Below are 20799 nucleotides of genomic sequence, written 5' to 3'. Positions count from 1 at the left end.
TGTGTTAAGTCGCTGACAGTTCACGAAAAGGCCCTCGGGGTTCTGTAAATTCACAACTTGGAGTCCTCGACGGTGCTCAAGCGCGGCCACGCTCCGGCGAGCAAGCAGTCCGGCCAATTGGGGCAGTGACCGGCGCTCTCGAGCGACATACACGGAATTAAACCCCTAAGGAGCATTTCCCCTAACCTAATTGCACTAATGGTGGACTAGGGAGCTCCGGCCACGGTGGCCGTAAGCACAACGGCAATGTGATCGTGTTCCCGACGATGGGCGTCAGTCTAGTTCGATTCAATGGTTCGGCAAGCATTACGGAGATGGAAGGGTGCTCAAACGAACTAGCAGAGGACCGGGGCTGACCTGTGGAGGGCTGCCCACGGTGAGCTCGATTCACGGCGGCGGAAAACCGATTTGGGGGCAACGCGAAATTCAGGCGAGCTGGTGGGCGATCGAGTGTGGGGACGGGTGCTAGAGCTTCACAATTTCATGGCGTAACTAGCCCTGCCCTCAATTTATAGGCTCCAAGGACGGTGGCTGGTGAATTTCGAAGGGATGCGCGGCGGTCGGAGGTGACGAAGGTTATCGGCTTCGCGACTACGTGTCTACCGCCGTGGCGGGCTCACCGGCCTTGATGAGACAGCCGTGAGGGGTCACGACGGCACGGAGGAAGAGTTGAGCCACGCGGCACCCGGCTGAGAGGCGGCGGTCGACGGCGAGCGCTTTACCGCGGGCGGTGAGCTAGAGGAGATGTACCGTGGCCGAGCGGGGTGACTTCCAGCTCACCGGTGACGAGGACCTTTACCTCTACAGCCTTATCCGGTGACCGCCGAGCACGAATCTTGGCGAGCGGCGATCGACGGCGGCAGCTACCGGCGACGAGAACGAGTACGATCTCCTTCAGTTAACCGGTCACTGTACCATGGCATTGCCTCATCAGAGCTTCTGGCCGAGCAAGTTTAGCGTCCTTTTTCTCCAGATTTCATGTGACAACAGGTCCCAGTCTCTGTACCAAAGTTGTAGTGCTACATACCAGCTACAATTCAACTATAGGACTTGATCACATTTGAGCACTGGATCCAAATCAAATTCAAGCTCAAAGTTCACCCCATAGCACTGCAACTCTGAAATTCAGCTCCAAACAGTCTGACAGCCAGTTTTGGACTGGGTTTTTCTCCAAATTCTTCATAACAACTATGCTTGCACCCTTTAGCAAAGTTGTTCTCCTATAATGGGTCTTCAACTTTGATGTGGTGACCTAGGGTAAAAACCCTATACTTTGCAAGTTACAAAGCCCCAAAGTTGAGCCCCTACACTGATTTTTCAGACTTAGAGTAAAACTCAAATGAGGTCCATTTTGCATTTAGGTCCAAAACCTTGGGTTTTGCTTTCAAGTACACATTTTTGTGAACCAAGGGACTTAAGAAACCTATTTGGCTTGGTTTTTGCACTTTAGCCCAAAAGTGGGCTAATTTTGCACATAAGCCCCTAGGGTTTGGTTTTAGGGTTTTCCAGGGTTCCAATTAGAGTTTCTGGTATCTCAGGGGTATAAAAGTGATTCAAGTTTATTCTTAGGGTCATTTTATGACTTTTACCCAAAAGTATTTAGGTTTTCTTAACTTGGGTAAAGTTTTACCCCTATAATCCCCATTTAGGGTTAAGTTCCTTAACCAGGGTTCTAGTTGCAAAACACTTAAAACAATACAACTTGTTTGAAATTTTTGCCTAGTGAATGCACTCTAGGTGTGTCAAACATATGCAATGCCAATGCTATGATGCCATGCTCAAGTTTTAGTTACAGTAACACCAGGGGTGTTACATCCTTCCCCCCATAAAAGAATCTCGTCCCGAGATTTAAAGTCCTAGGGTGAGTAATGGAAAAGGAAATGTGTCACATTTTTATTTCCTTATTTCTGGTACAAGGCAGGGGTGGTGTGGGGGTTCATTCCTTTATTACACAGCTATACAAACTTTACAACTTACAAGAGGCTAGAAAGCCTGGGAAATTCTTATCTAAGAAATCTTGGGTTTCCCATGTAGCCTCCTCTTCCGAATGCTGGTTCCACTGTATCTTGTAGAACTTGAGAGTCTTTCTTCGGGTGACCCTGTCCTTTTGATCCAGAACTCGAATAGGATGTTCCGAGTATGTTAAATCTGGTTCCAGGACAACATCAGTTATTTCAATGGTTCGATCAGGAACCCGAAGACACTTCTTCAATTGTGACACGTGGAACACATTGTGCACAGCAGACAATGTTTCGGGGAGCTGAAGTCGATACGCCACTGGCCCATATCTTTCCAGAATAAGAAAAGGACCAATATATCGTGGTGCAAGTTTTCCTTTAACTCCGAAACGCGATACGCCTTTCATTGGTGATACCTTCAGGTAGACATAGTCTCCTTCAAGAAAATATAAGGGCATTCGTCGTTTGTCCGCATAACTCTTTTGTCGTGCTTGAGCTTTCTTCATATTATGGATAATTCTATGAACCTTTTCTTCAACCTCTTTCACCATATTAGGTCTAAAGAAGTATCTTTCTCCAGGTTCAGACCAAGTTAGTGGAGTCCGACACCGTCGTCCATATAAAGCTTCAAAGGGTGCCATCTTGATACTTTCTTGGTAGCTATTATTATATGAAAACTCCGCTAAAGGTAGACATTCATCCCATTTTAGTGAGAAATCCAGGACACATGCCCGTAGCATATCTTCAAGTATTTGGTTCACTCTCTCAGTTTGTCCACTGGTTTGAGGATGATAGGCCGAACTGTGGAGCAGTTTAGTACCCAGGAATTTATGAAGTTCTTCCCAGAATTTAGATACGAATTGAGGTCCACGATCCGACACTATAGTCTTTGGAACACCATGCAAACTGAGAATACGGGCAATGTATAACTCCGCATAGGTAATGACGGGATATTTAACTTTGACCGGGAGAAAGTGGGCGATCTTTGTAAGTCGATCGATGATAACCCAGATGGAGTCAAAGCCTTTTGCGGTTCTGGGCAATCCCACAATAAAGTCCATACTGATGTCTTCCCATTTCCATGTTGGGATTGGCAAGGATTGTAATGGACCAGCAGTTTTCATGTGTATGGCCTTGACACGTCTGCAGGTGTCACACTTAGCCACATAGCGTGCAATTTCAATCTTCATTTTTGTCCACCAGTAATGTTGCTTTAAATCTTGGTACATCTTAGTGCTTCCGGGATGAATAGAATAACGACTAAGATGTGCTTCATCCAGAATTTGCTGGCAGAGCTCTTCGTTCTTTGGCACAACTATGCGGTTTTTAAACCATATCACACCTTGATCGTCTTCATTGAAACACTTGGCTACTCCCGCCTTTATCTTCTCTCGAATGTGTTTCATACCCAGATTATCCTTTTGAGCATCAATTATCCTTTGCAAAATGATTGACTCAAGCTTTAACTGATTTAGAGTCCCTTGTTGGATGATCCCCAGGTTTAGCTTTTCCATTTCCTGACACAAAGTGTTCTCGGAGGTCTTCGCCATAAGACAGTGGCAGGAAGTCTTACGACTCAACGCATCTGCCACCACATTGGCCTTGCCTGGGTGATAATGGATCTCCAATTCATAGTCTTTAATGAGCTCAAGCCATCGTCTTTGCCTCATATTTAACTCTGACTGGGTGAAGATGTACTTCAAACTTTTATGATCTGTATATATGTGACAGATATTTCCCAGCAGATAGTGACGCCAAATCTTTAGGGCATGAACCACAGCAGCTAACTCCAGATCATGAGTTGGATAGTGCTCCTCATGCCGGCGCAACTGCCTTGAAGCATACGCAATTACTCGGCCCTCTTGCATCAGTACACAGCCGAGCCCACTGCCAGATGCATCACAATATACATCAAAAGGTTTAGTGATGTCCGGTTGAGCCAAAACCGGAGCAGTGGTCAATAGTGTCTTCAGTTGCTCAAAGGCTTCATTGCACTTAGAAGACCAATTGAACTTAATGTCATTCTTCAACAAACTTGCGATTGGCTTCACAAGCTTAGAAAAATCTGGTATGAATCTGCGATAATACCCAGCTAGTCCAAGAAAACTCCGGACTTGGTGAACAGTTGTTGGGGGTTTCCACTCCAGAATATCTTTGACCTTGCTAGGATCTACCGCAATTCCTTTAGCTGATAATACGTGCCCCAAAAATTGAATTTCTTCCAGCCAGAATGCGCACTTGCTGAACTTGGCATAAAGCTGATGTTCCCTCAGGCGCGTCAATACAATCCGTAGATGCTGAGCATGGTCCTCTTCATTCTTAGAATATATCAAGATATCGTCGATGAAGACTACCACGAATTTGTCCAACTCGGGCATGAACACCGAGTTCATCAAATAGGTAAAATGGGCAGGAGCATTTGTAAGCCCGAAAGACATTACTAGGTATTCGAACAACCCATACCGCGTAGTGAATGCGGTCTTCGGTATATCCTCGGGCCGAATACGGATCTGATGATAGCCCGACCTGAGATCAATTTTAGAAAATACCCTCGCCCCAGTCAGTTGATCAAATAGGATGTCGATCCTGGGAAGGGGGTACTTATTCTTGATAGTGACCTCATTTAGGGGTCGATAATCCACGCACATTCTCAAGGTTTGATCTTTCTTCTTAACAAAAATGGCGGGACAACCCCACGGGGACGAGCTTGGCCGGATGAATCCCTTATTCAGTAGATCTTGTAATTGAGTCTTCAGTTCCGCCAATTCATTAGGGGGCATACGGTACGATCTTCGGGAGATGGGAGCCGTACCGGGTTTTAACTCAATTACGAATTCTACATCTCTTTCAGGGGGCAGTCCAGGCAAATCTTCCGGAAATACATCTGGAAACTCACATACTACCGGAATGTTCTTGATCTCCGATACAATGGCTTCATAGACTTTACCAGAAGCTTTGGCTGGATTGGTTGCGGGGAGAGTCAAAAGAATCTCTTCTTGGTTATAGCTCAACCTGACGGTTCTGAGTTCAGTGTTGAGGATTGCCTTGTGTTGGGTTAACCAATTCATACCCAAGATTACATCTATATCCTGGCCTTTTAGAACAATCATGTTAGCAGGAAAGTTCCGTCCGGCCATTGTTACTGGCACACCATAGGCCACTTCTTTAGTAAAAATATGTCCCCCAGGTGAATGAATTTTAAATCCCTCTTTTGATTCATGACATGCAATATGATATTGTTCCACAAACTTCTTGCTAATAAATGTATGTGAAGCACCAGAATCAAAAAGAATAATTGCTGGGTGACTGGCCACGGGAAACGTACCCATCATCACCGGCTCTCCTTCCGGTGTAGTAGCCACTTGAGTATAATACACACGCCCCGTTTTCTTCGTATTCTTCCCCATAGCATTTCCTTTTGACTGAACTGATTTCCCAGATCCTTGCGAAGCATTAGATTGATTTTGCCTAGGATATGGGCAGTCTTTGATGAAGTGTCCCGACTTGCCGCAATTAAAGCACCCAGTTGAGGAACTAGGCAAGGCAGGGAATCGAGTGCCTGGGGCACCCGGCTGTTTTGGGGTAGTGGGGGCATTATTGGGGCGGATAATGATAGGCTGTTTAAAGGGAAATGAAGGTGGACGAGAAAAAATACGGTTTTGGCTAGAAGGCCGGATGACAAACCGTTGCTTCTTTGCCTGGCCCTGATTAGGCCTCTCACCACCGAATCCCTTATTCTTTCCAGAATTTGTGTATTTGGCTTCAACAGATAAGGCTGTGCTGACAGCCTTTCCATATGTGAGGTCTATGCACGTGGCCATTTTCCTTTGTAGCCGATCATTCAGTCCCCGCATAAAACAGTTCTTCTTCTTCAAATCTGTATTCACCTGGTCGATAGCATACTGCGACAGGTGATTGAACTTGTTGAGATATTGAGTAATGGTATCTCCGCCTTGTTGTAACTTCATAAACTCCTCTTGTTTCATGTGCAGCACTCCTTCGGGGATGTAGTGTTCACGGAAGGCTGCTTTAAACTCATTCCAGGTGACTTGATGGTTGTCGGGTTGAATAGCCATAAAATTTCCCCACCAGGTACTGGCAGGACCACGGAGTTGTTGTGCGGCGAACAACGGCTTTTGCGTCTCTGAGCAACGAAGAAGACCAAACTTTTGCTCGATAACCCGAATCCACTCGTCAGCTTCTAGGGGATCTTCTGCCTTGACGAATAGAGGTGGACGAGTTTCCGAGAAATCCAGATAAGTGGTCTCACGGGGACCTGAAAGGGAAATGTGCCCTTGGGCCATTTCTAAGTATTTTGGTGATTGAGTGCAAACACAAGGGCCTAAATGTGAATTTATGTACATGAATGAACAAGGTGAAAATCATGAAGTAAAGGTATGTTTCTAAGCCTTAGTACATTGTTTTTAAGTACTAATATATTTGTCTAAGTGTTAGAAACAGAAAGAAGAAGAATAGAGAAAAGGAGAAGGGACTTGGCTGTGTGCTGCCAAGACCCAGCTCGGTCTGGAGCACCGGACTGTCCGGTGTGCACCGGACAGTGTCCGGTGTGCCAGGCTGGCGCGACTCGAACTGGCCGCTCTCGGGAAATTGGCCGGCGGCGTACGGCTAAAATTCACCGGACTGTCCGGTGTGCACCGGACTGTCCGGTGAGCCAACGGTCGGCCAGGGCCAACGGTCGGCCGCGCAATCCGCGCGGGACACGTGGCCGAGCCAACGGTCGGAAGACGGCACCGGACTGTCCGGTGTGCACCGGACATGTCCGGTGCGCCAACAGCGCCAGATCTGCCAACGGTCTGCAACGGTCGTCTTCGCCGTTTAAGGAAACAAATCGGGCACCGGACAGTGTCCGGTGTGCACCGGACTGTCCGGTGCCCCCGACGACAGAAGGCAAGGATGGCCTTCCGGATTTGCTCTCAACGGCTCCTAGCTGCCTTGGGGCTATAAAAGGAGCCCCTAGGCGCATGGAGGAGACACACAAGCAACCTTTGAGCATTCTTGATCATCCACACTAAGTCTCTGCGCATTCGTTTGTGTTTCTAAGTGATTCGAGCTCTGTTCTAAGTGAGAACTCTGAGATAGTCTTGTGAGCTCGATTCTTGGCCGTGTGCGTGCGCTTTTGCTGTGGATTTGTGTGTGTTGCTTCCCTCCCTTACTCTGTGTTTCATTTGTGATCATATACTTGTAAGGGCAAGAGACTCCAATTTGTGGAGATTCCTTGCAAACGGGATAGTGAAAGGAAAACAAAACACCGTGGTATTCAAGTGGGTCTTTGGACCGCTTGAGAGGGGTTGATTGCAACCCTCGTCCGTTGGGACGCCACAACGTGGAGTAGGCAAGCGTTGGTCTTGGCCGAACCACGGGATAAAACCACTGTGTCACTCTGTGCTTGATTCTCTTGTGGTACTGTGTTTTGTTGAGATTGTTGAGACTTCACCTTAGCCACTTGGCAATAATCGTGCTAACACTTAACAAGTTTTTGTGGCTTAAGTTTGAAGTTTTTACAGGATCACCTATTCACCCCCCCCTCTAGGTGCTCTCAGGACCCTGCGGATAACCTCTTGCTGCTTGCTGCTGGAACTGCTGCTGACCCGCCATTTCCCTAAGGAAGCGGGTATTATCGGCGGTGGCATTCACCAAGGCGGCGATCGCCTCGGCTAACGTGGGAGGAACTGGAGGTGGGTTTGGGGTAACATCCCGTCCCCCAGAAGTTCCTGCTGCATCCTGTCCTCGAGTCCTGGTCGGCATCTGTGGCAAAAACATTTGAGGTAAACATAATGTGCCAGAGAAAACCTTCCATTTTACATTACTATAAAAAGTAATGATACAGACTCGATATTACATAACAGGATACAATACCCATTATACAACAATACACCCTACAATACCCTACAATACACTACTTTTACTTCTACTACACCCTTATTCCTGCTTGCCATCAGTCTTGGCGGCTTCATCGTCAGGTGTGGGAGTCCAGACATCAACCAACCTCAAAGAAGGAGGGGGCTCAAAAAGGTCTAACTCCCCACCCAGCGCACGTCCCGCAACGTGAGACGGTCCAGCTTCGGCCTCAGCAGGTGGTGCAGGCTCACTTGGGTGTAGTTGTGAGTATAATACATGGACTTCCTCGTGCAACGTATTGCAGTAAACCTGCAGGTCATCGACAGTCGAGCTAAGTTCTTTAATTCGGGCCTGAGCCCTTGCTTCCTTAGCACACATTAGCAAACGAGACTGCACGGCCCAGTCAAGTGCTAAGTCTCGATCGGCGAGTTGATCCTGCAAGTGTCGGATGTCCCTTCTCAGTTCGTTGATTCTATCACCGTCAGCGACCCAAGCATCAGTCCTATGTTGAAGTGCTGCTTGAAGTCGACTCACACGAGCTTCAAGGTCTCCGATGGGGTCGTTACTCCCACTGCTGCTGCTTTCATGTCGGGAAGCCAATTGATGCCGAGGCACCCCAATTGGTCCCGTGGACTTGCGTGCCATTAGCCTGGTACGTGGCGGCATCTTTTCTAAGGGGGAAAATGTTATTAGTATGATTCTTAGCATGATGCATGTATAATTACAGAATCAACCTTAGTCGATTCAACCTTCTATACGTTGCACTCTTCCTATCTGGTCTTTAAGATAGACTTCTTCAGAATACTTAGGTAAGAAGAGAAAAGAATTTCTAGGTAAGACTTTTTAAAAAATTCCTTTGAAGATGCCTCATAATATCTGCCAAGAAGGGCTACGCTCCGATACCAGCTGTGACGGAACCTCCCAAGTAATTAGGCCCACCTACAGTTGTCCTTGTCTCACAGACATCAGCCAACCCTGTAGGTGCCCCTGAACTACTTGACAAGTTCGGTATCTTTCCTTACCTTACCAGGAACGTCTCACCCATCTTGTAGACATTACAGAACATCGGAGATGAAGAAATGCGGAAGCGAATTACATAATCTTACATTTTATTTCGAAAGCAAGCTTGAGTTATTTTTATTACAGACCAGACTAAAAGTGAGTGCATAGGAGTAATATTATACAAACCAGGGAGGCACAAACTCCTCCCGAGAAGCTAAAAGCAAAAGATCTTAAGTGGAGGACCGAGTCCTCCCGCACTTCAGTCTTGATTTTCTTCTTTTGGAACCACCTTGGCACAGAAGCAGCAAAAGTCTGCTATTTCCTCACCTAAAAACAACGAAGGGATAAACCCTGAGTATGGAATACTCAGCAAGTCTTACCCGACTAAAGAAAAGACTCTCAAGGGTATGCTGGTTATATGGGAGTCAAGGTAAGGCTTTTCAATATTCAAAGACTCTGTTTTTGCAGAAATGCTTACTAAAGTGGATCCTTAAAAATCCAGTTTTATTTGTCAAGTTAAGTAAAATTACCTGCACTAGAGTTCTTTCTACCCTAGTTCAATCACTGGTCCTGCACTAGCCAATTTCTTAACAAGAGCCCATCGTCTTCAGTGGAATGCTACGTGTAGGGCAGTGACCAAGTCTTCATAACCGCGAAGGTACGGCGATCCGAATCGATTATACTCAGCTGAGGATCTCCAATCACACGACATATGTAGCACTTAACCCTTGCATATGTCAACCCGCCACCGGGGTTCTTAAGACCGGATCAGGTTCACGCAGACCGAGAGCACAGATACACCACCGTCCAGCCTCTTGCCACGGAGGGTACACGCTACTCTCGCCACCGCTCCACGCCCATCTCGTGTTGTCTTATTCCGGCCTTAGTCTGCCCGAGGCAAGGCTTACCCATGACGAGGCATGTGACCAGTTAAAGGGTCCTCGATCATCAAGCCTACATCGAGACGGTCCTTAATCGACTCAGACGGAGACACTACACCGAGACTCTCTTCTCGTGCAAGTCACCCGCCCGGTCTCAGCTTAATCATTTAACCCAAAACTTGGTACCTGGCAGAGGTACATCTTTTCCGATGTTGAATCCATCATGGCCATGATGAATCCACCATCAAGTTTTATTTTTGAAAACATCCCACCCACTTTTGCCACATCATATTTGGTAAAAACAAAACCTTTTGTTTTTCTAAAGCAAAGCTAAGCATTAAAAAGCTTTTGTAAAACAGGTGATTAAGGAAGGTAATCCAATTCAAGGAAGGTAATGCAGGAATGGTTTTATCAAGCAACTCCTATCACCTAATGCAGCAATCAAGTGAGAAAGATTTTGAAATAGCAAGGAAGGTGGCAAATGCACCGGGGCTTGCCTTCGTTCACAGGTGAATCAGGCTCAGGTCCACAAATGTCGAAGTAGAAACTATTCCCGGCCTGAGTGTCCAAAGGTGGTTGTGGTGTCTCCTCTTCAGTTACTTCTACCTCTTCTTCTCGTTCTAATCATAACCATACATATGTATAAGAATGGATGCCATGGGATGCTCATGAGGATGCAAAGATAGCATAAACTTATTATTTATGTCTTGAATACAACTTTCCTTCACGGAGTTCCGGGAACTTAGGGTTTCCGGAGTCGGTAAAGGAGTTCATAGGGCATGGGGGGGGGGGGTGTTTTGGGGTTTGGTGATCAAACAAGGTCCAAATCAATTTAAACTCTACCCTAGGCTTCTAAATATTGTATAATATCCATATAAAAATTTTGGGCATTTTAGGACTTACCAATTATTTTCTAAAAATCTATAACCAAGACTTTTAACTACTTTAAATACCCTAAAATTTCTTACTTTCACTAAAAATCACCAACTTATTTTTATTAAATACTATGGAAAATAACAAACCTAGGAAAATTAGTTTTACAATTTTATCATTTTTCTACATTTTTCTACACATTTTCAAAGCTCTGTTGGAAAAAGAAAAAGAAAAAGGTTAAGGGGAACTGGGCCGGATTCAGCCCAGCGGCCCAAGACCAGGGAGGAAAGCGCGCCCGCGCGCTCCGCGCTGGCGACTTTGCACGAAGGCCCTCGGCTTAACGGCTAAACAGAATTATGTCCATTTACTATTGTGTTAAGTCGCTGACAGTTCACGAAAAGGCCCTCGGGGTTCTGTAAATTCACAACTTGGAGTCCTCGACGGTGCTCAAGCGCGGCCACGCTCCGGCGAGCAAGCAGTCCGGCCAATTGGGGCAGTGACCGGCGCTCTCGAGCGACATACACGGAATTAAACCCCTAAGGAGCATTTCCCCTAACCTAATTGCACTAATGGTGGACTAGGGAGCTCCGGCCACGGTGGCCGTAAGCACAACGACAATGTGATCGTGTTCCCGACGATGGGCGTCGGTCTAGTTCGATTCAATGGTTCGGCAAGCATTACGGAGATGGAAGGGTGCTCAAACGAACTAGCAGAGGACCGGGGCTGACCTGTGGAGGGCTGCCCACGGTGAGCTCGATTCACGGCGGCGGAAAACCGATTTGGGGGCAACGCGAAATTCAGGCGAGCTGGTGGGCGATCGAGTGTGGGGACGGGTGCTAGAGCTTCACAATTTCATGGCGTAACTAGCCCTGCCCTCAATTTATAGGCTCCAAGGACGGTGGCTGGTGAATTTCGAGGGGATGCGCGGCGGTCGGAGGTGACGAAGGTTATCGGCTTCGCGACTACGTGTCTACCGCCGTGGCGGGCTCACCGGCCTTGATGAGACAGCCGTGAGGGGTCACGACGGCACGGAGGAAGAGTTGAGCCACGCGGCACCCGGCTGAGAGGCGGCGGTCGACGGCGAGCGCTTTACCGCGGGCGGTGAGCTAGAGGAGATGTACCGTGGCCGAGCGGGGTGACTTCCAGCTCACCGGTGACGAGGACCTTTACCGCGACAGCCTTATCCGGTGACCGCCGAGCATGAATCTTGGCGAGCGGCGATCGACGGCGGCAGCTACCGGCGACGAGAACGAGTACGATCTCCTTCAGTTAACCGGTCACTGTACCATGGCATTGCCTCATCAGAGCTTCTGGCCGAGCAAGTTTAGCGTCCTTTTTCTCCAGATTTCATGTGACAACAGGTCCCAGTCTCTGTACCAAAGTTGTAGTGCTACATACCAGCTACAATTCAACTATAGGACTTGATCACATTTGAGCACTGGATCCAAATCAAATTCAAGCTCAAAGTTCACCCCATAGCACTGCAACTCTGAAATTCAGCTCCAAACAGTCTGACAGCCAGTTTTGGACTGGGTTTTTCTCCAAATTCTTCATAACAACTATGCTTGCACCCTTTAGCAAAGTTGTTCTCCTATAATGGGTCTTCAACTTTGATGTGGTGACCTAGGGTAAAAACCCTATACTTTGCAAGTTACAAAGCCCCAAAGTTGAGCCCCTACACTGATTTTTCAGACTTAGAGTAAAACTCAAATGAGGTCCATTTTGCATTTAGGTCCAAAACCTTGGGTTTTGCTTTCAAGTACACATTTTTGTGAACCAAGGGACTTAAGAAACCTATTTGGCTTGGTTTTTGCACTTTAGCCCAAAAGTGGGCTAATTTTGCACATAAGCCCCTAGGGTTTGGTTTTAGGGTTTTCCAGGGTTCCAATTAGAGTTTCTGGTATCTCAGGGGTATAAAAGTGATTCAAGTTTATTCTTAGGGTCATTTTATGACTTTTACCCAAAAGTATTTAGGTTTTCTTAACTTGGGTAAAGTTTTACCCCTATAATCCCCATTTAGGGTTAAGTTCCTTAACCAGGGTTCTAGTTGCAAAACACTTAAAACAATACAACTTGTTTGAAATTTTTGCCTAGTGAATGCACTCTAGGTGTGTCAAACATATGCAATGCCAATGCTATGATGCCATGCTCAAGTTTTAGTTACAGTAACACCAGGGGTGTTACATAACCGGAATGGGAGACCACGTCTCAGGTCGCGTGAGGGGCAAAGTCTACTGCCAGGTTCAATCAGGTACTAGGCTTACCGATTTACCATATTTCTCGGCATGTGCTTAGTACGTTCAAACGCTTGACTCACGGTACCACACCTTAATCCTTATTCCAATTTCCATCTCGTAGACAACTAATCCCCATGGATTGTTGTCCACAGACCAACATCATTATGATAAGAAAGTGGATACAACCAATTCCTGACCTCGCGCGAGTGCTAGAAAAATCACTCGACTTCTACCGAGATCCCTAATTAGTAAAGCAGCTACTCGACCTAGCATACTAGTATCCATCTCAAAGGTATCCTGAGTTCATGCAACTAGGGTTTCAGGCAACTCCTACACTTAAGTGCACAGTACAAGCCTACAAACATTAAGTGCAGTAAAATAGCATATATAACGGTTATGCATAAAACCGGGGCTTGCCTTTAATTTGACACTTAGATAGTGTTTGCTGGGGGAGGTACTCGCTTGGCGAGCATCCACTGGTTAAGTCCATTCCTCAGGTCGTCCACCAACTGCATCTTGTGGGTGGCACCACATCAATGGCTCGATCATCATCTCTCGGTCCTAAATGAGATGCAATATGCATATGTATGAATATAATGAAATAGCACAAGATAATTTAAGTACACGCTAGCGAATTAAACACTAAGTAGCGAGACATCACAAGCAACCACACTCACTAGCGTTAGCTAACTACATATCGTCGAGCGCACAACATTACACCACTAAAAAGACGACAAACATTTTGGACATTTACGCAACACAATACTACATCACAATTAGCTAGAGAAAGAAACGTATAAAAACATGACACATATTATCTCAAGCTTAGCCATGGTAATTCTATATGAATTTAGTGTTAACCAACCATTTTTAGCCAAAAAGGGTGAACTAACAATCAATTGAGCACATGCAGATTTTTAGGACAGCAGCACAGCAGCTACTTGTTCTAATCATAACTTTTCAAATATTAATGCAAAAATAGTAAACTATGACTTTCTGGAAAGTTTAGAAAGTGCTCTACAATTTTGGTATTTTCATCACAACATGATTCAACACTTAGCAAAGTCAAAAGGTGTCAACACAACAGCGATGTCCAGATTGGACAGATTCAGACTTATGACTTTAAAAATTCATAACTGAAGATTCAGACATCCAAACAAAGTGATCCTAGACTTTCTGGAAAGCTAATTAAATGTTCTACAAGTTATTTATAAACATCCCTGGCTGGTTTAGCATGTATCAAGGGTAAAATATACTATGAAGGCTGTGCTGTCCAAAACTAGACAGATTCAGTCTTCACACTTCAAACACAGGTAACTTAATCTTCAGACCACCAAAAATAGTGATCTAAGACTTTTTGGAAAGCTTGGGAAAAGTACTACATAACATTTATAATCACCAAGAATTGATTCTATGTTGAACTGAATCAAACAATTCAGTTTTCGAAATCTGTTCTGTCAGTGGACAGAACACAGCAACCAAGTTGTAAAATTCATAACTCTTAAGCTATCAGGCCTGTGTTTATGAAATTTTAACACAAGCAAGATCAGAAAAGCATCTACAACTTTCTTATAATGACCATGAACAGATTGTAACATTAAATTAGGCAAACAATGCAGTTTCTGAAATATGTACAGAATTTGGACAGATTCAGTTACTGAATTTGTAAAAATCCCAACTCCTAAACCTTCAGACCTATGGCTGTCAAATTTTAACACCAGCAAGATAATAAAGTTATCTACCACTTTTCTATAGCACATATCTACAGAAAACACAATTTGGTTCATCAAACATACAACACACCGAAAACAGTACGTGCAGTCCAAAACAGCAATCAATACATTTCAGCTTCTATACAATTCAAGAATTGCCGCGTTCTAGAGACTTAAATTATTCTAACACTTTACCAATTGTTAGAGTTAAAATAATCATATGAGGACTAACAAGTAGACACACTAATTTTCATCCAAGTTATTTAGTGCACTAAAATTACCACATTCAGTTAACAAACGCATTCACCACAATCATCAAGTCCGGCACATACTTACATCTAAGCGCTTTTCACCCACAAGTCCGCATTTTAGTTTAGACACCACATGAGCACTACAGATTTTTACCCGCGACCATAATCATACACATTTAGGCTACAACAAGCAAATCATCGTGACTACGAGCTTAACTAAAGTCATCTAACGAGTCGGCTAGCTAGAGCAACGACACAGCCCGCTAAATATCATACACGTCAGCTTGTCTATTATTATCAAAATCCGAGACACCACATACACTACAACATTTTTATAAACATTCATATTCACAAGTATTTTTGCACACCGACCAAATCATACAAATCGTAAACTACTAGTCTCCAACTCACAATCACCATGCATTTACTTCCCAATCATGGACACATACATGTTTATTATACGAACAGAGCATTTCAATAATTATCCTAAAACAATTAACTCCATTACACAACTCATACCACAAACCTACTTGACTTGCTTGAAGTGTCTACTCGAATCCGTGAGTACAATCACACATTATATGCGAAGCATAATTTAACGAACACAAAATACGCATCGACTCGATTCGACTTATAAATATTGAGAAAGCGGTAAATACTTCGGCATGTCACCACCTCTCTAATTAAGCGAACACAATTTCCTACTTATATCGACCGAACATTCGTGTCGAGCACACCTTATGTTACCTTGTCTCGCATACAGCCATGGGGCGGCGTGCACTCGAGACATTTCCGTTAATTTTAACGCCATCACTACTACAATGCATCTCAGCACACACAATCATCCACAGACTCGCCATTCGTATAAACTTGACAGACATTTTTAATTCTTGTCGACACCTCAGACAAACACAACTCGGCGACCCTCAAATTTTTCTACGCAACCATGCCACCTAACGCAACACTTGATGTAACCCACTTCGACACACTCACGCATACGTGTCCCCATTGCATTCTCAGGACCAATTTTTGCACAATTATTTATGACAATGTTTATTGACGAGACAAGTGAAGCACTAACCGATTATTCGCACATCTCGTCCTTAAACACAAATCACATGTCTCATAATTTATATCTTCGACCCACTCTATCCTACACCACGATGAATACATAAAATATATTTAGCAAAGACTAACTCATTAGCCGACTATGGAAATTACTAATCATGTTTTACGCTTTATTTAATTTACCACAACTAACACACTACTTTACGACGAAGTGCTTTAGCAAACAATTAATACACCCGCGACCGATCCCTACGACGTACAAAAGAACTATCGTAGCCACATATATATCCGATCTAACAACAAAATAACACATCGGCTCACCATATCAAACCTCAGTCGTGGTTGCTGCACATGTGGCGCGAAGACGAATGCGCCGTCAATCGCGGGAGATCGAAGCAAAGTCGAAGGAGCACGACGGGCACCGTGGCGTGGCAAGGTGGGGCACCCGCCACGAAGGGGTTGTTGTGGCTGTCGGTTGGCGTGGCAGAGCCCACGGGTGGCTGACGACGCACCGCGACCTGACTCGGCATTGCGTCAAACAGGTGGCGCGCGCGGCGTGCTGCTGCTACTTGGCGCTGCACAACAAGGGAGCGAGCGAGCAGCAGCGAAGCCAACCACCATGCACGGGAGGGGCTTGGCCAGAGCAGGGGAAAAAAAATGAAGCTCGGACATGGCTGCACTTGGGGAGGCGGCATCGAGTCCCAAGGCAATATCTTGCACAAGAAAATAAATCAGGGAGGGTAGGCGCTGCTCGACCATAGGGAAGAAGAGGAGCCGGCTGGGTGGAAAGACGGACAGGGCGTTGTAGGGATATGGGAGCGGCTGCTCTCTGCTCTTGGGGAAGAAGGGCGACGCTGGCTGGGAGAGGGGGTTCGGCCATGCCAAGAACAGAGAAAGAGGAGGGAGATGTGCTGCTGTTTGGCGCCGGCAAGGGAAGCTACAGGGCGTCGGCGGCCATGGAGGAGCAGGGCGCGGTCAGTGAAAGTAGAGCTGCTGCCTGGCGCCATGTACAGCAGAGAGAGGGAGGAAGGGCGAGCAGCAGCAGGGGAGGGAGAGCACGAGCGCCATGGGGCGAGCTCACCTGCAGGACTGATCGAGATCTCTGCCAACGATGGAAGAACAGGTCACCAACGCAGCCATGGCAGAGATGGCAGAGGCCGAACAGAGGTGGGGGAGCTCAAAGCCTGATGGAGGCCGAGCGCTATGGAGAATTGGGGCGCTACACAGGGGAGGGCCGAGCAGGAAACAGAAGATGAAGCAAGGGAGCTCGACCATCAAGGATGTTGGGCGGCCATGGAGAAGGCGTGGCCCTGGAGCTTCGGTGTCCGAGGAGCCAGGGAGATGGAGTCGCTCCTGCTCCATGCGCCTGTGAATGGAGAGGAGGGAGACTGCAGGGAACCCGGACGCCATGGGATTCTACCCTTGCTGCTGGAGGTGCCGAGCTCCATGGGAGAAGAAGGCTCCCTGCTTGCTTCGTGGGGAAGAAAAAGTGGCTGGCGGCTGTGGGAAGTGTAGGGGTGGAAATGCAAAGTAGCCAAGTGCAAGGAGAGAGGGCTCCTATTTATAGGCATGTGGTAGGGTTAGGGTTTCTTATTGGGCCAAATGGGCTGGGTTGGGCTGGCCCAAACACTAAACCGGGCTGCGCTAATTTATTTTCTGGAATAAAAATGCTCCCGCAGAATTCGTCGCTACGGAAAAACAGAGCGAAAAAGATTTCGGAAGATCGGGCGACTAACTCGACTGAGAGTTTTATTTGACTTCGCTCGGCAACAAATCCCTACGCATTATTCGAAAATAAATTGTCTCGGAATACGACCAGCTTTCCGATTTTTAGTCAGAGAAGGCGAATCGTGATATTTTAAAATCGCTGTCGATACAGGGTTTCGAGTTCGGTTCGGACATGAGATATTTGGCCGAGTCGAGTAAGAATTAATTAGAGGACGACATATCGAGTATTCCGCCTGAGAGTGCGGACTCGGATTAAAATAGTCGGACATAGATCGAAGTTCAGGAATTAGATTCGGGCTCAGATCAGATAACGGTCGTCGAGAGTTTGATTTAAAAAGCTTCGGATGAGATTTATAATTCGAGAATGATCTTCGAGTCTGCATTAGTTCCGAGAATTAAAAGTTTTAACACGCTCCAAAATTGGTTGTTTCTCGCGATCGATTAACTCTGAATTCGGTGAACTTCCAAGAGAAAGCCTGATAAACAGAGAAAGGCACGATCGAGAAATAGAAATTTTTACTGAGCATCCGAGATTAGGATTAATCTCCCAACATGACATGAAATTGACACCAGGGGTGTCACAGAGCTCCCCCTCGATTGTCTCCCGCTTGGTGATCTTGGTCACCTCGTCTCCTTCGTGCGCGGTCTTGAGCACGTCCCAAATTTCCTTTGCGCTCTTCAACCCTTGTACCTTATTATACTCCTCTCGACTTAGAGAGGCGAGGAGTATAGTTGTTGCTTGGGAGTTAAAGTGTTGGATTTGTTCGACCTCCTCCGAGTCGTAATCCTTGTCTCCCTTCTTTGGTACCTGCACTCCATACTCAACAATATCCCATATGCTTTGGTGGAGTGAGGTTAGGTGATGCCTCATTTTATCACTCCACATAGAATAATCTTCACCTTCAAACATAGGTGGTTTGCCTAATGGAACGGAAAGTAATGGAGTGCGTCTAGAAATGCGAGGATAGCGAAGGGGCATCTTACTATACTTCTTGCACTCATGGCGCTTCGAAGTGGTGGATGCCGATTCCGAGTCGGAGGTGGAGGGTGACGAAGAGTCGGTCTCGTCGTAGACCCCCTTCTTCTTCTTGTCACCCATCCGATGGGACTTGATGGAGGAAGAGGATTCCTCCTTGTGCTTGTGGGCGGACTCCCTTGAGTGTGTTCTCCCCAAGCTTACGGACTTGTCGTCGGTCCCGAGTTCCCTGTTGGCGGATGCTCCCGACATCACTTCAAGCGGTTAGGCTCTAATGAAGCACCAGACTCTGATGCCAATTGAAAGTCGCCTAGAGGGCGGGTGAATAGGGTGAATCTGAAATTTATAAACTTAAGCACAACTACAAGCCGGGTTAGCGTTAGAAATATAAACGAGTCCGAGAGAGAGGGCGAAAAACAAATCATGAGCAAATAAAGAGTGAGACACAAGGATTTGTTTTACCGAGGTTCGGTTCTTGCAAACCTACTCCCCGTTGAGGTGGTCACAAAGACCAGGTCTCTTTCAACCCTTTCCCTCTCTCAAACGGTCACTTAGACCGAGTGAGATTCTCTTCTCAATCAAACGGGACACAAAGTCCCCGCAAGGACCACCACACAATTGGTATCTCTTGCCTCGGTTACAATTGAGTTGATCACAAGAAAGAATGAGAAAAAGAAGCAATCCAAGCGCAAGAGCTCAAATGAACACAAGTCACTCTCTCACTAGTCACTATTTGATTTGGAATGAACTAAGGACTTGGGAGAGGATTTGATCTCTTTGGTGTGTCTTGTATTGAATGCTGTCGGGGACCATAATTAGGGGTACCCTCAAGACTCCTAAATCTCAGCTGGTAACCCCCATCAGCACAAAGCTGCAAAGGCCTGATGGGTACGATTAAGTCAAGGATCGGTCCATTCGAGGGACGCAATCACGCCTCGCCCGAGCCCAGCCTCGGGCAAGGGCAGCCGACCCCGGAGGATCTACGTCTCGCCCGAGGACCCCCTCCAGCAACGGACACGCCTTCGGCTCGCTCGAGGCCCAGTCTTCACCAAGAAGCAACCTTGGCCAAATCGCCACGCCAACTGACCAAATCGCAGGGGCATTTAATGCAAAGGTAGCCTGACACCTTTATCCTGATGCGCGCCCTCGGTTGACAGAGCCGAAGTGACCGTAGTCACTTCGCCGCTCCACTGACCGGCCTGACAAGAGGACAGCGCCGCCTGCGCTGCTCTGACTGCTGTGCCACTCGACAGAGTGAGGCTGACAGCAGCCAAGCCCGGCCCCAGGCGCCATAGGAAACTCCGCTTCGCCCGACCCCAGGGCTCGGACTCGGGCTCAGCCCCGGAAGACGACGAACTCCGCTTCGCCCGACCCAGGGCTCAGACTCGGGCTCAGCCCCGGAAGACGACGAACTCCGCTTCGCCCGACCCCAGGGCTCGGACTCGGGCTCAGCCCCGGAAGACGACGAACTCCGATTCGCCCGACCCCAGGGCTCGGACTCGGGCTCAGCCCCGGAAGACGACGAACTCTGCTTCGCCCGACCCCAGGGCTCGGACTCAGCCCTGGCCTCACCCGATGGTCTACGCCTCGCCCGACCCAGGGGCTCGGACTCGACCACGGCCTTGGAAGACATACTCGACCTCGACCTCGGAGGAGCCTCCACCTCGCCCAACCCAGGGCCCGGACCGACCACGTCAACAGGAGGCGCCATCATTACCCTGCCCCAAGCTGACTCAGGCTATGGGGAACAAGACCGGCGTCCCATCTGGCTCGCTCCGCTATACGAGTAATGATGGCGCCCCACATGCTCTATGACGACGGCGGCTCTTAGCCCCATTACGGAAGCAAGAGGACGTCAGCAAGGACTCGACAGCCCCGACAGCTGTCCTTTCGCCAGGCTCCGGCGCTCCTCCGACGGCCACGACACCACACGAACCGGGTGCCAAAACCTCTCCGGCTGCCACAATGGCATGTACTTAGGGCACTAGCTCTCCTCTGCTAGACACGTTAGCACACTGCTACACCCCCCATTGTACACCTGGATCCTTTCCTTACGCCTATAAAAGGAAGATCCAGGGCCCTCTTACAGAGGGTTGGCCGCGCGGGGAAGGACGGGACGGCGCTCGCGTGAGGCCGCTCGCTCCCTCCCGCGTGGACGCTTGTAACCCCCTACTGCAAGCGCACCCGACCTGGGCGCGGGACAAACACGAAGGCCGCGGGATTTCACCTCTCACGCCCGTCTCCCTCCGGCTTC

At 47.4% G+C, this 20799-nt stretch overlaps 1 pseudogene; it reads right to left on the bottom strand.

The window, feature by feature from the left end:
* Window positions 1-13317: 13317 nt before the first annotated feature.
* Window positions 13318-16816, bottom strand: LOC109942372 (uncharacterized; annotated as a pseudogene).
* Between the last annotated feature and the right edge of the window lie 3983 nt (window positions 16817-20799).

This window comes from Zea mays, chromosome 9 (assembly GCF_902167145.1).
Source record: "Zea mays cultivar B73 chromosome 9, Zm-B73-REFERENCE-NAM-5.0, whole genome shotgun sequence".
Lineage (NCBI taxonomy): Eukaryota > Viridiplantae > Streptophyta > Magnoliopsida > Poales > Poaceae > Zea > Zea mays.
Note: the sequence above shows the minus strand (reverse complement) of the source record. Positions and strands in the feature narration are given on the sequence as shown.